Source organism: Onychostoma macrolepis, chromosome 09, assembly GCF_012432095.1.
Source record: "Onychostoma macrolepis isolate SWU-2019 chromosome 09, ASM1243209v1, whole genome shotgun sequence".
Lineage (NCBI taxonomy): Eukaryota > Metazoa > Chordata > Actinopteri > Cypriniformes > Cyprinidae > Onychostoma > Onychostoma macrolepis.
The window spans coordinates 19,096,917-19,113,642 of NC_081163.1; positions in this window are offsets into that span (position 1 = coordinate 19,096,917).

The following is a 16,726-nucleotide window of genomic DNA, read 5'->3' on the forward strand; positions in this document are numbered from 1 at the left end:
GAGTCAGTGCCGTTTGATTGTGAGACACAAGAATATGCCATTTGATAATGGCAAATAAAAAAAAAATTAAAAAAAACAGAATAAGACTCAGAATAATATTTTGTTTTACAAATAATGTAAATATTGTAAATAATTCAAATAATTACTGAATTTAAATTTTGGGGTAAATTATGCTTTAAAAAGTATGCTATAGTAATGGTGGTGAATTTTGGTATTTTAATCTATTGTAATCATTTGTTTAGAGTGTATATGATATTATTATGTATGCTATGTTCAAAGGTTTGTGATCATTAAGATACATTTAAAAAGATAGCAAGTTTTTGAACTTTCTATTAATTCTTAAATATATATATATATATGAAGGTTTGGTACACTTTATTTTAAGGACCAATACCCACTACTAACTAGTTGCTCATTAGCTTGCATATTACCAGAATATTGGCTGTTAGCATGTTTATAAAGCACATATTAATGCCTTATTCTTCTGACCATAGATTAATCCCACCCCATTCCTAAATTTAAAAACCTTACTAACTAATAATAAGCAGCAAATTAGCAGTTTATTGAGGGAAAATTCTTAGTTAATAGTGCATATGTTCTAAAGTGTTACTGAAGGTTTTCTCAAAGATATTAAACAGCACAACTGTTTTCCAACATTAATAACAATAAGACAGTTTCTTGAGCAGCTGATCATGATACCATGATTTCTGAAAGATCTTAACTGTATTTTCTGTCAAGCAAATGCAAAATCTTTGGTGAGTATAAGATATTTATTGAAAATAAATGAAAATATCTTACTAACCTTTAAACATAAAATCCCCTAGTAAAAAAATAAAATAAAATTAATCTTCACCTGTCGTTTTATTTTTTTGTATAATGGCAACCATGAGGTGAATATGATTAAATGGACACATAGGATCATCACAAAGTAAGCTCCTGTCTCAAGTAGAAACAGACAAAATAACAAAATAAAAAGATGACCCACTGCCTCGTTCATGACAGTAGGAGGTGAGGCAGATTTGGGGAGGGTGGTCACTTCTTTTTTCTTTTTCTTTTTCTCTTTCATCCCACATCTTTCCTTTTTTCTTTGTTTTGGCTAATCTTCACAGACGTGCCACGGCTCTCACTTGTGGAGGTGGTCGGGAACCCCAGGTCAGGCCGTGCCCAGGGTGAAAGCCCCCCTCTGGGCCTGAGGTCTGCCGCTCCCCAACTCCATAGCTTCTATCTCACAGCCGGCACCTTCATAACTTCCTGAGTGACTCCAAAATGCGACCCTTCCCCCCCTCCGGCTTCCTATGGGTAATCGTCCCCAGCTGTAGAGTGCAGATCTAAATAGGACCGTAGGGAAAAGAGATTTGTAATTTCAGAGAACCATAGAAACAAGAAAAAAGGGAGGAAATTGGTGGCAGGCCACAGAAATTAGCATTCTTTTTGGCTTAAGCAGACATTAAAGATTGAGGAGCTGCTTAAGTCCCATAGAGTGTTGTTAGAGAGGACGAGGAGGTGCAAGGGGGATCAAGATCAATGGCACATGGGCCCTTTGCACTGAGACTCGGGGCCACAGACGGTGAGGATTGTCATACGGCCCTCCTGCTGAGCACAGCTCGGGACGGGTCCCATCTATTATTGATGCTTGTTTAGATGGGCCTCCTCTGGTTCATTTGTCTGTCATTTGCAGCATGCTCGTCTTTTTAACACAACAGATTAAACCATCCCGGAGTTCCAGCACTCAATGGTATTTTTCTTGATTTTTCAAAATAAGTTAATTCTACTAATAACCTATATTTAAATAGATCTTCAGTCAACACATTATTTTTAAATGAGTATATTTGCACTGTTCCTACCACAAAACATGTCAGGTTTGTTTAATCTACATAGACATGCAAGATAAAATCTAAAGTCCTACCTTAGGAGAAATAACTGCATGACATTAAGAATGTAATAACATGCCCTATATATCTGAGAGCCTTATCACCCTGTATTCACTTTATCTTATGTTCTTTATCTGTAAATACAGCTGAAACTGTCAAAACACGAAACAGAATACTGAGCGTACTAGTAAACTAGTAAAAGCACACTGAGGTGATGTTAACAGGCACTATATATTTTATCTGTCTATTAATACAGTTTATAAGGCTCAGGTTACACACAAGTTGCCTTGGTGCTGTGTAAATCTTCCTTAACATTTTTTTTCTTTAACTTTCTCCATGACATTGCAGTTCTCTGGAAGGCAGGCTTATCTGTATACTTTATCCGGGCTTGAGAACAGAGGAAATTGCTTTTGGGGATTGTGAATAATTAAAAGAGACGTGACAATACTAATAATTAAAACAACACCCATGAATTGTGTAAATTTGAGGTCATTTAGCAGCGTTAGAGTACAAAGATGTATTTTATATGATCATATCCGGTCATAAACTGCCTGATCTACTTTCTTAAAGTGACTTTTTATTAATATTAATGTACACATTCATTGTCAAATCAAGTAAAACATTTGTTAACCTTCGGTAATGTGAATAATTATGAGCTGTTGCATTAGTATGCCTATTCACGTTAAACAATTAGCAGAATTATTTAACCTTTAATCTTGTTCACATGCAAATATTTATATATTTATAGTAAGTATTATTCCTTTAGTTTATATGAATGTAATTTAAACGGGCATCGTGACTGTAAACAATGTAATAAAACAATTAAAACAAATGCAGTCACATGTCATCTCCCCTAGCATCATACGTAGGTACCTGCAATTTCTAAATGTAATTTCGAAGCTGACATTTCTTGGTTTCTGAGCATTAGTTTAGTAAGCCTGTTTTGGTTCATGATGAGTGATGAGGTGTTTATGAGCAAACAAACAACAGGAATAATATAATTAACTGTCAAACTTAACTTCTGAATTCTCTGATTTGTCCCTCCGGCATCAGGTTTTTATTGCATGTGATATCGAAGAAGGCATTATATTTGCAAATTTGATTGTGACAAAGTGAGGCCTCTCATATTATCTGCTGCTGTAATATCACTATATTGCTGTATGAAAATGTGTCATGCCAGGTAAGATGTCAGATGCCATTGTTTTTTGCTTGTCTTGAACTGACTGAATATGCACAAATACAAAAGAGATTTAAGAACTAGTGAAGGGAATGCTTTAGTCTAATAGCAGCTCCATTTATTGGACTTTAAAGCAACTGCATGTAGTTTTGTGTATTTTCGTAACTTTGGAGCCCCCAACAGTTTGTTGTGGAATTCTCTGTTGTAAATACTGTATATTACTGTCATAATTGCAGTGAATAGCTATACCAGAGGTATGGTCTTATGATTATAAGATACCAAGGTCCACAGCTCTACCATTGGAGAAACTGCGATGGCCAACTTGGATCACCTGTCCCTTGATAACCAATCACATCACAGCCTTGATGTCATTGAATTTCTTTCAGAGTTGTGCGACAGTCAAATACTGTTTAATATAACATTGATGAAATACATGAGAATTAAACTGAATCCTACACAAAAATGCTGGATTAAAAACCACCCAACTTGGGTTATTTGGCAACCCAGCGCTGAGTAAATATTAGACAGAACACATGCTGGGTTATTTTGACTCAGATGTTTGGGTTAAATGTTTTTACCCAACATGCTGGGTTGTTTTATTTAAGTCAACTATTGTTTAAAATCTACTATATTGCTGGCTTAAAATGGGCTGGAAATTAAAAATCACACACAGAATTACAAGAGGCAACAGCAATAATCAAAAGATAAACATTTATTATTAAGGAAAAACACCCATGGACAAAATATAAGACAAATTGAATTAATTTGCGTTAGTACAGCATAGTTTATAATATTACATACATTTAAATTAATTTAACATGCGTTTTAGAAATAAAAATGTCACATTTAAAAGTAGAATTTTAATTTGACTAACTCTGTAATCACTTTTCAGTGCTTAATAGTGCTTATTCTCGTGTCAGTGTATCGCAGAAATCTGAGCCGGTGAAGGGCTGCTGTTCGCAGGGAAGCTGCGAACTTCAGACCGTGTTATTATGCAAGGCAAATGGTGTTTCCATCGTGCAAAACAATCGCTGCTGACTGACATTTTGTATGCTGTGTTGCATAAAATAATATAATTTACAGCACGCAGTAAAGAATTTACAAATGAAATAAAATTCATGCAAACCTTTATTCTGCCGAAGAAGTGCACGAAATCGGCAGTGACGGTGCTGAGAACCACTCTCTACTGTATAGAGCATGCAAAAAGCCTACGCTCTGACTGTAACTCAGCAACTGGGTTATTTCGTAGGAGACAGGCTCAACCCAGCCATTGGGTTAAAAACAATAACAACCCAGCATTAAAAATGACGCAGCAGCTTAGTTAAAGAAAAACTACCCAGCACCTGGTTAAAAAAATATTCAAAATAACTAGGGGTGTCAACATTAACGTGTTAATGCATGAGATTAATCAAAACATTTTAATGCATAAGCAAATTAATCGTAAGATAAGGTTTGACCCCAACTTCTTCCCAGCAAACCAGTGTTGCCAGGGCAGCGGCACAAGTGGGCTATTTTTAAAATATAGTCACAGGAAAAAATTACAGAGGGGTTGCGGTTTTTTGGGCTACTTTTATAATGTACCACGCCTCCCAAGGTGTATATAGATAAATAAAAATGAAAATAGATCCTTTTACTAATGTGTATTATACTTGGAATGTATAACTTTACCTGGCAATTTAAGAACAGAGAGGCAGTAACATCACAAACAACCTGAGTTTCAGCCAGAGCATACTTGTTAAGGCTTTTACACAGCAGAAATAAACATGCCAACAGCCACTATAGATTAGGCTATATAAGATAATAAGCACACGATTATGATAGGATATGGTTTTTATGTGATTTTCTCAAGTAGGGCTCGCTCCTCGATTTTCTGGAGTTGAATGTGTGCATCTGAAGTGCTAATTTGTGCAGCCATATAAAAGGCTATAAATAGCATATTTTAACAACAGTAAACGACCAAATTCCACATGTGATCGTAAAAGGAAGTTATTACAAACACTCAATGGTGGTTTGAAGTGAGTTCTGAGTAAAAGTGTACTATTAATCTCACAAATTGTCTTATGAAGCATGATGCTAATGTTAGCTCTAATGCACCTGCAGAACAGGTCAATTCTTCTTCATAATGCATTTTGTCATAATACTTCATGTAAGGTAGCAAGAAAATGTTTTGTTGTATTGATTTAGAAATACTTTTGATAATAGTTGGGTAAATGTATTCTGGGATTGAAGCGATGTGGCTTGGTAAACGTGTTATTGCCAGTAAAAGGCTGATAATGGCTGAATAAAAACAAAAGAATAAAGATAAAAGAATAATAAGGATTATGTCTCATACTTGGCGGAAGTGTGAAAGGTTCTGTTTCCTTAAACTAGTTTGTCATGTATTTCTTTTTCAACACATTTACAGGTAAATCCTAGTATTTTAAACTTGTGATTAATCATGATTAATCACAGTCCATGACTGTGATTAACGCGATTGACAGCACTAAAAATAACACAATAAAATGGCCCAACAGGCTGAACCCAGCATTTGGGTTAAAAAAAATAACCCAGCATTTCTTTGAGTGTACTGTACCTATCGCAAAATTGTCAGTGACTTTTTTCTTCTTCTTTTTTTTAAGTGTAAACTCAAAAAATATATCAATCCAAAATCTGTTTAATGGCAAACATGTTGACCCACATGACAATCCTAAAAAACAAACAAACCAAAAAAAAACTCTGGTCTCTTTCTCTGAGAGAGTGAGAAAAAAAAACAGATGCCATTCACCTAATTGAAGTCAGTGTACCATCAAAATGATTTTGGAACTGATAATTCAATGTAGAAAACTTGCATAGTTTCTTTAATGGCATTTTTTTGTTGTTGATGATGTTGTTATTAAGTATTTTTAATATAAGTATTTTGTTAGAGTTTGACAGCCTACACCCCCAACTAATCACACTGCATTATAAAGAACAGTGTGAACATCCTGCAAAACAATTTATTTTATGTTCTATGGATGAAATAAAATCCCATTTGAAACAACATAAGGGTGAGTAAATGATGACAGAGTGTTCACTTTTGCATGAACTGTTCCTTTAATCCTAAACTCAATAGCAGCAACTCGCTCGCTTGTCCTATGCATTTGTGGCCTAGCCCAAACCAGCCCGGTTCCAAGAATTCCAGGTTTGGAATTCTGGCAGCGGGAGCTGAGCACCATATCCAGTAACCGAATCCGATAATCAGGGTCTGGAATGCTGACAAGGTTTGGCTTATTCTCCTTGGTCCCGCTGTGTGGAGTGGAAAAAAATTCCCAATCTGTGCTATCAGCATGTTTCCCAGTGGATGTCTGGGATTATTACAGCCATAATCCAATATCATACAGAGAGACACTCCACACACATTGTCTGTTGGATTCAATGCACTTGGCCACACTTCACCCTTTCTGCATTTACACACGCATTTTCTCAGCATGGTAACCCAGTCGTGTCTCCTGTGGTCTTCCTCTTAGGGATGTTTTATTTTTTTCTCCTCACGGATGTCACAACAGATGCAGTAAACCGTCACAACAGAAAATGTCTATAGACTGCAGTAATCCAAATAGTGTTGTGTTATATGAGTCACTGCATATGGCACATGCAAGACCGAAAAACGGTCTCAAATTGGACTCAATGACTAACCTGGATTCCTGTCATGTGTCAAAATAAGGCTGACATTGTACTCTCAGATATGAAAAAACAAAAACAAAAAAGTCATAATATGTGCCAAATACTGACATTTCAGTATAAAACCTTTCAGTTTTTATAAAAGTAGGGTAAGACACAGTCTTCTGCTTATTTTAGCAAAATGTCATAAATTAATAACTAAACTGAACACCAGACCTCCATCAACCTATGTCATTTTGGAAATTGGTCAAATGTCATTATAACAGATTTCTCAAATATAAATGGCAGTTGTCACAATGAGAATGACAGTGTCATAATGCTTTGAACACACCTAGTATGAACAGTATCTCATTTTTATATACAATACATTGACAATTTGATAATAGACATTTTTTCCGTTAATATTAAAAAATGTATGATGTTTTGTTGCAGGCAAATCTGAGCAGAATTTCACCCATTCAATCTCCTTGCTGCCTATGACCAGCTAAGAGGTAAAATTATTTTATGAATGATTTGGTAACACTTTATAATAACTGCACGCTATGAATCATTAGGTAAGCATTAGTAAATAGTCAGTTTATCCTTTATAAAGCATTGTTCCAACATTAATAGTCATTAGTAAGAAGTTTATAAATACAGCTATAAATGCCTTCTTGATTTATAAGCATATCTATTACAAAGGAGATTTAAAGGCTCATTTATCTTCCTAACAGAAAAAAATAAACAAACACAACATAGATGGCTACAGAACTCAGAAATATTTATTTCAAGATGAAAAAAAAATGAAACTGTCCAACTGTACACTTTAATTTTTCTTTTTAGTTGTACAGTTGTACAGTTTCCTTTTTGCATCATGAAAAAATATTTCTGTGTTCTGTATCCCTCTGTGTTGTGTTTGTTTAACTTGTCTGTTTGGAAGATAAATGAGCCTTTGTAAATGCTTTACGAGGTATGAATAGTCCTCACTTTAGATGAACTCACAAAAATAGATGGCTGGCAACTACTAAATGTTTTATAACTACCTGACTTAATCATGAATTACAGCAGGAATATGTGTTAATAAAGCATTTATTAACACACTGAGCAACTATTATCATGTGTCTAAATAATAAGATTCATAAATGTACATTTAAATATTTTATTAATCATTTACTTAAACTTTCTAAATGATGAACCACTGACAACTCCTAAATAACTGGTTTGTAAATAACGTAATAATTTAGAAATTATAAACTGATCATTAATAAAGTATGAAAATACAATTATTAAACATTATAGATATGCTCAAGAACAAAACATTTATAGCTGTATTTATAAACTGCTTACTAATGCATATTAATGTTGGAACAATGCTTTATAAATGATGAATTGACTATTTACTAATGATTAACTAATGATTCATAGTGTGCAGTTATTATAAAGTGTTACCAATGATTTTTTGTTTTTTCTTATGGGGGAAAACTATACGCACAGACATCAAGCGTTGATTTCCCACCTTGGCTAATGTTGTGCACTTAGTTTAGCCCTCTAGTGAACAGGATCTAGAGGAAGTGAAGTGAAAATGTACTTTGACAGCTGCTGTCATTGGCTATCAATAGTTGTGTGGGAACAGGGAACTCTGAGATTCAAACAGATGTAGGAAGGTTTGGCAGCACCTGGCCCCACTGTGCATTTGTTATGGGATTGAGAATTTAAACTAAATAATTCATGACATCAAAATAATGAGCATATTAAAGTTTTCTCAAAATAATATTCTGACACTTCCATAATGGGTATGTGGTTTTATTGATAAGGATGACAACAGTAAAATATGTATGTTATTGTGTAATTTGAATATGATTCTTTTGGGGAAACTGAGTAAAGAGATGCTCAGGAAGAAATATGTAGGTTACTTGCTAGATGCATTCATTACTTCTCAATATATATATATATATATATATATACAGTATATATATATATTGAGAAGTAATGAATAACTAATTATTAGTTATATTATTATTATTATTATTATTTTATTTATTTATTTATTTTATAAAAGGAAGTATTTTATGTTAACAAAGGCTGCATTCATTTGATCAAAAATACACTAACAGTAAATTAATGAAATATTAGATAACACTTTATTTTAATGTGTCCATACAGAGTAATTACCTAGTTAAGTACTTAGTAATAGCTGTTGTACTTACATGAAACAAAATATACTTACTATGTAAGTAACTAATTTATGGAACAGCATGTGCTTACAGTTTGTAATTATGTAGATGTAATAGGCAGCTACTGTTACACATATGTAACAGACCGAGTCTGTTACACAGCTACTTACAGTATGTAACCAAAAGATTGTTACATATGTGTTGCAGACTTTATACAACGTAATTATAAAAGTACACAGACATAAGCTACTTAAAATAAAGTGTATCAAGACTACCTACGTGTACTTCATGTGTATACTGTACACCTTATCCAGCTGCACCTTAGTTTGATTTAACCCACCAGTACACAGCTAAAATACATGTAATACCTTTCTAATTACATTACAATTACAGAATATTACACAGGCATAAGCTACTTAAAATAAAGTGTATCAAGATTGTACTTAAGTGTACAAGTAGCTTATGACTCGGCGTGTTACATATGTGTAACAGTAGCTGCCTCTTACATCTACATAATTACAAACTGTAATTACAGGCTGTTACATAAGTTACATGGTAAGTACATTTTATTTCATGTAAGTACAACGGCTACGACTAAGTACTTAATTAGGTAATTACCAGAGGTGTAAAGTACTTGAGTAAATGCAATTAATCACTGTACTTAAGTATCTTTTCGGATACTTTGTAGTTTTACTCAGCATCAAAGACATTAGCAACTTTTATTCTCTACTTCGCTACATTTTTGAATGAGTATCTGTACTCTTTACTCAACTACATTTGAAATGAGTGTTGCAGTTACACTTTACATTTTGCATGGCACCTTGCTTTTCTACAGCAGTTTATTTATGCTACTAAAGATGTGATATCGCCAACTACAGAGCACTGAAAGTACTATATCTTGTGCGTTTTACCCTTACCCAAACTTGTCAACAAGGTTACTTTACATGAATGTGAGTTCCTTAGCCAGTAATTGTGACTCACAGGTCACGAGATGAGAACATGACTCCAGCTGGCAATGAGGCAGAAACCAGCACATCCAGTGCAAGAAGACTTTGACTTTTTAATTTTATTTAACATTATTTTATTTATCCGTTATACTGAAGAGACCTTTTTGAAGGATATTGTTTTTTTGTCTGTTTTGTTTTGCAATTTTGAGGTGTTCAGTTGTAGAAACTGAAGTAATTTTAGAATTTTAGTAATTTGCTCTCCTCACAAATCAGCTCTTTCTTGTTTTTGTTGCGTTTTCTGTGCCTTGTCTTGGACCTTTATGTCACTTCCTGTCTCCCATGGTGTTTGTAGTCAGTTTGTATCTTATCATATTCAGCTTGTCAGCCTCCTGTATATATATATATATATATATATATATATATATATAGCCCTAGTGTTTCTTTAGTTCTTTGTGAGTTGTTGAATGTAATGGTTGTCTGTTTGCCCATCATTCTGTTATTTGTTCCCTGTGGTTTTTGGCTTATTGTTTGTTCTAGCTTTTCCATGAAATATCTGCACATAGATCCTTACCTCTGCCTGTTTTACCCAGCTTCTCCACAACATTACAGTTTTTGACTGGCATGTCTCTTTGACTATAGTGCATATTTGAGCCTATATTTAGTATAAGTAAAATACTTAAGTACTCTTAAAATCAGATACTCTAATACTTTTACTCAAGTTGTTTTGGAATTGGTGACTTGTAACTTGTAGTGGAGTAATTTTCACTGTAAGGTATCTGTACTTTTACTCAAATATGGTTTTCAAGTACTCTTTACACCTCTGGTAATTACTCTGTATTATGATATCTTCAGTATCACATGATATATTGATTAAATATTCATTATATGTGGGTGGATGGGCATCTTCCGTCATAAAAAAGGGCATACACGGGGATACCCTCCCTCTGTGTGTCTCGGTTCGAGGCTTAAAAAGGGTGGTCATCCTAGAACTGACGTTCTATCTAGGCTGTTTTGAGTCTGTTTGGCAGCTGAAACCCCAAGGAAGATCCATCAGCTCTGTCCATCTTTTCTTCTTCATGCAAGCCTCTGTGAGAAGCTGACAGCTACCATGAGAAAATAGCAGTCGAACAAATTCATAACACTTAAAAGAAGACATAAGAGCAGCTATTACTCTCTCTCAAAGCAGACTGGCTGTCTTCCGTACCACATGATTCAGTGGGACGGCAGTAAACGATGAAGAATGGTCTGTCTTTCTTCAAATCTGTCCATCCTGCTCTCTTTGTGTCGTTGGGCTGGTCCTTGGAAAACACGGTAGGAGTGTGACAGAATACCTGTCATCTCTCTCAAATGCACCCATTTCATTCACTTAATTGCTTTAAATCCAGAAAACTGCAGAGAGAAAAAACGTCCAAACTCTATTTTTAAGTGGAGCATAAACCTGACTGTCAGTCTCTTTCTAATATTAGTTGAAACTAGTGACCTTCCTGGCCTCCATGTTGAGTAATGCTCCACTTCTCATGCAAATCACATTATTTGCCTCTTAGTTCAACAGAGAGCCATTTTGTACTTATTACATTTCGGACCCTTAACCTTTTTCCTGATGCAGATGGAAGAGAGTTGAAAAAACAAAAAACATTCCTCTAGCTTTATGTTCACACAATCTCCCTTTGCCTGTTAGATACAATAATAAATTGTGCTGGGCCACAAAGCCTGCTGCTGTTGGCCAGAAGATTTTGATGTGTAGTGTAAGAAGTAAAGTGGTTTAATTAATAGATGAACCAGTGTTAAGCAACATTTATTGTATTGTGTTTATAAAATAGGCATCTTTGGCTTGCTATGGCTCTTGCTTCAGCCAAATTCTACCGAACTGCCTTGCTTGACAAAGGTATTGACTGAAATTTGGAATTGTGCAATAATCTATAAGCATAGAAATAACATAACATAACACATAACATACTCAAACACTTTGTGAAATGGTAGATTGAGCGTGAAATGAATTGAACTTTTTTAATTAGTATTATCTAGAAAAGTATATTTATTTTTAATAAATTTTTAATGCATTCTTAGATTACATGAAATTTTGATGAAATGGTTGATGAAAGGTCATTTATTTATTCATTAAATGAATACTTCTATTCAGATGCATTAAACTGATCAAAAGTGACAGAAATAACATTTATTATGTTGCAAAAGATTTCTAAGAAATGTTGTATTTTACAACATTCTACTTATTAAAGAATGTATTACAGTTTTCACAATAGATACACTCTCAGAGATAAATGTACAAAAGCTGTCAGTGGGGCGGTACCTTTTCAAAAGGTACATGTTTGTACCTAAAGAGTCCATTTTGGTACCTTAAAGGTACATATTAGTACTTAAAGTGTACATATTTGAACGTAATAGGTACAAAAGTGTACCTTTTGAAAAGGTACCGCCCCAGTGACAGCTTTTGTACCTTTATTTCTGAGAGTATAGATAGATAGATAGATAGATAGATACCAAAACATTACTACAATAAACTGCCTTATTTATTATCAATAAGCAGCAGATTAGGAGTTGGGGAAAACTCTTAGTTGATAGTGAATATGTGTTCCCTAAACTAAGGTGTTACCATTTTCCTTAAAATGTGAATTTGTGTATTTATACAAGTAGGCATTTAGAAAATCACAGTATAGAATTTATTAGTATGAGTGTTTCCTTGAAATCAAACCCATGTTGCCAGTACCAGTAAGTTTTACTAGTTGAGTAACATTGAAGCTTTTGGCAAGTCAAATCTAAATGGAGTTAAATTCCCTAGGGTGAGTTGATCCGGTTCAATACAGGTTAAGGACTTTTTCCTCAGTACAGGAAGTAGCACTGTGAGTGCTTTACTCTCTCTCTATGTCTGTCGTCCTTTCTCTTTGTTCTGTCTCGCAGCAGTTCGATACTTCAAACCCCCAGCTCTAAATGAACTGTTTATCCCGGATCTCGTCTCCACACCCGCATGTTGAACAAAGATCAATAGTGTCTCCTGCCGTATCGGACCAGGCTTTTCATTCCCACCATTAAGATCTGCTGATCTGAAACACTTATCCGGAGTAATCTGCAGCATTTGGATCAATCGGCCTCCCTCGGCTCTTACTCCCGGGGTAGGTGGGTTAAACCACGCGCCCGTCGTGAAAGAGGTCACCTCCAGCCACTGGACTGACATGAAGTTTGTTCTAGCACAAAGATACATTCTCTTGCTCTCTTTAGCATTTTTCCTTCCTTTTTGTCTCTTCGTATGTCTTTCTCTCTCTTACTAAAGGTTTCTTGTGCATCATTTTATGAATGTGCATCTACGTAGCAGCTATTTTCCTGCCTGAATAGCTACAAATGGCTGCCATTTAAAGTACGGTTTTCTGAAACAGAGTGGAAAGAAAGGAAAAGGAATGGAAGAAAGCTCGAAGGGAGAAACCCTCCTGACCCTCCATCATATGAAGGAGAAAAGCTCTGACAGAGAGAAACTGGTCTTTCTGGTAAAAGTCTTCCTTTTTTTCATTCTTTCTGTCTTGCGGTAATTTTCATGCTGATATATGAAAGACGTCCGCTTTTTGCATTTGAAAAGTCTGCTCATTTTTGTAACGGATACCACTCCGTCTGTAATTATAGCATCACGGTTTGGCTCGAAGCAGCTGCTGTCGTTTGTGATCTTGACTCGTGTGTGTCATCGCTGTTATTTCTTTAGCAGGTGTGACGGACGGGTCCTAATCTTAAACAGGACTGACGTCGTTTGTTTACAGTTCCACACTTCCTGTAGCTTGGCGATATAACATAATGTAAGGTAATTACTGTCACCATGGAGATAGAGACGGAGTTAAAAGATGTCTTAACCTGGGTGTTAAAAGGATGCGACGGTGAAAAATATGTGGTAAAAAATCTCCTTGGTAACACACAACAGATGCCATGGCAACCTTTACCTATCTCATTCAAATACTGATTGTGTGCCAGTTGTATTAGCAGTAACATTATTCTGCAGGGCTTATAAAGATAAAAAGGGAACATTGCAACCTGCTGCTATGATCTGAATGACCAGAATGAAGAATTGCTTTGGCATTTCTCTATGTGGCCCTTGTATGTTTTACATATTAATGTATTTTGACATCAAGTAGCTGAGCTTCTGAATTCTTCAAACAAGCATATTTTAGTTCTAATGATCTGATAATTATTACATAATGCAATAATGTTTGTTAATATTTATAAAAAAAATATCACAAAGTGATTCCTGTAGTTTATTGTGGATACCAGTTGTTTTTTGAAAAACAGACATAAGTATCAACATTTTTTTTCAACAAGCAAGTTTCAACAATCTCAAAATACCCCACATATCATTTATTATATCATTTTGAAAATGCCTATTTTTTGTGAAAGCAGAAACACACTGTTTTTGTGCATGTCTCTTTAAATGCAAATGAGCTGCTGCTTCCTGCCTCATTGTCCAGAATAGTGCTGTGCTTTTACAGCTTGTACATCAGATACTCTACTAAAATACATCTGTTTGGTTTTGATTATCATGTCTATCATGTGCTGAAATCAACCTGATCTCACAGAATTCCGTGTAATGTTCACGGACTTAATTAACCTCCGAATCTGTGGTGGCATCACGGAATCGCCGAAAATTCCGTGATGGGCTCACAGAAGGCATCAGCCGTGGTCCATGCACGGATTCACTGGTTCAACACCAGCGCTGCATCGGACCACGTAAAAAGAGTGACTCCGATGCAGTTATACTTTCACTGGAGTACCTGACCCCACCCCTACCCTAAACCTACCCAGTTCTGAACAATAATGATGATGATACATTTCCCAATATCGCGTTGGCATATTGATGCTAAGGGTTTCCATGCGTGGAGCACGGCTGATGCCTGTCACTGACTTACATTGGTATCACTTCTGTGAGCCCATCACGGAATTTTCGGCGATTCCGTGATGCCAGCACAGATTCGGAGGTTAATTAAGTCCATGAACATTACACGGAATTCTGTGAGATCATGTTGGCTGAAATCATGCCTTTTAAACCATTTAACTTCTGATATATGGTTTTCTGAGCACACACATCCGAAGCACGTGCACAGAAAGTGGCTGTCACACAGCATGTGAGTGCTAAACTAAGTTCTCTTTCATGTCTTATTGCACATTATACTGTCAAATACACACAAGGTTGTTAAAAACACACATAAGATACAAAAACAGTCGGTTATGTCTGTGAACGTAAATAGCTGGGAAAGAAATTACATGTTTATATTAGATCTGTGTGGCAGCAGTGTAATATACAGTAAATAAAATCAATGAACGCACTGCTCTCTTTTCTCCTCTGAGGCTGGGACTCTAAATAGAGTTCTGTGCTCGTCAGTGCAGCCAAAGACAGAACAGTTAGCATGCTTTGCTGGAACTTTCGCCATGGCGCTTGGTACACCGTTGTCGCTTTTGAAAACACAATGGCAGCACCGTTGGTGGAAACGTGCAGATTAAGGGGCGGTAATATTATAATAAGATCCCCTTTCTACGTCACAGGGGGAACGAAATCTGAACGGCTCCTTTTTCACAAGCTTGCAGATAAAGACTTACCAATATATATACAGTGTGTATATATATATATATATATATATATATATATATATATATATATATATATATATATATATTACTGGGTTGTTCTTTATCACATGTTCTGAGTTGGGAGATGCATCAGGGACCTGATTATTGCACTTAAACACAGAAAAAGTCAGATTTTCATGATATGTCACCTCTAAAAGTGAGAATTGGTCCCTATATTAAACTGTTACCATTAATTTTTATTTAGCAAGGGTGCATTTAATTGTTCAAAAATTACAACAAATACATTTATAGTTTTTACAATACAAAATGTATTTAATTTTTTTTTACTTTCTATTAATCAAAGAATCCTGTCCTGTTGACTGTTTTCAACACTGATAATAATAAGAAATGTTTCTTGAGCACCACATCAGTATATTAGAATGGTTTGTGAAGTATCATGTGACACTGAAGACTGGAATAATGACTGCTTTGCTATCACAGAATATATTAAATGATTTAATATATTAAAATAGCCATTTTAAATTAATTAACAATATTTTACAATAATGCTGTTTTTACTGTATTTCAAAAACATTGAATGATAATATACTAGTAATATTTGCCTTTGAACTGACTTAATTGTTGTTTTTGATTAATATTACCTTTAATAATTTAAATTAATATTAATAGTAATCATTTATAAATTAAATTAGGAAATACAAAAATAAATGTCATTTTCTTTATTTCATGTTTTTTTTTTAATTATTATTATTTGCATAACCTTTCACAAGGAGCCAGTGAAACTGGGTCTGGTTTTACTATCGATTTTTCACGGTTGTGTTTTGAAGGTTAAAATCATCTGTTTTAAATTTTAGGGTTTGTGTGATCTACTGAAAATGACAGAAATCTACAAGAAGCCCACATCTCCACCAGTCCTTTGGAAATGATGTATTTCAACATCACACACAGCATTTTTATTCATTTTCAGCTCAATTTGAATGAGGCACTATCCTGAGACAGCTCTTGTCTGGGCTGCCTGAAGAACCCAGAAGTGTCACCAGCAAGCCCATGTTTGTAAACTGTAATTTCATCTATTGAAAGTGGCATGTAGCAGACGGTCTACCAGTCACACGGATACAAATAGATCTACAGCTTTAATTCTCAAAGAAACGTGATATCTTCAGGTATATGTCTGCAAAAGATGAAAGATTACATTTTCTAAGCATCTCTGTAAACCTACAACCCTCTTGAGGCTTGTCAAGTGTTACCCAGCGGTTGGAGGAGACGGATCATCTAATGTGCTGGTTGCCCTGAAGGGATTCTGGGTAAAGTATCTAAATGGAGGGTGTTGAAGGAGTTCTTGAAAGTGGACATAGATTAATG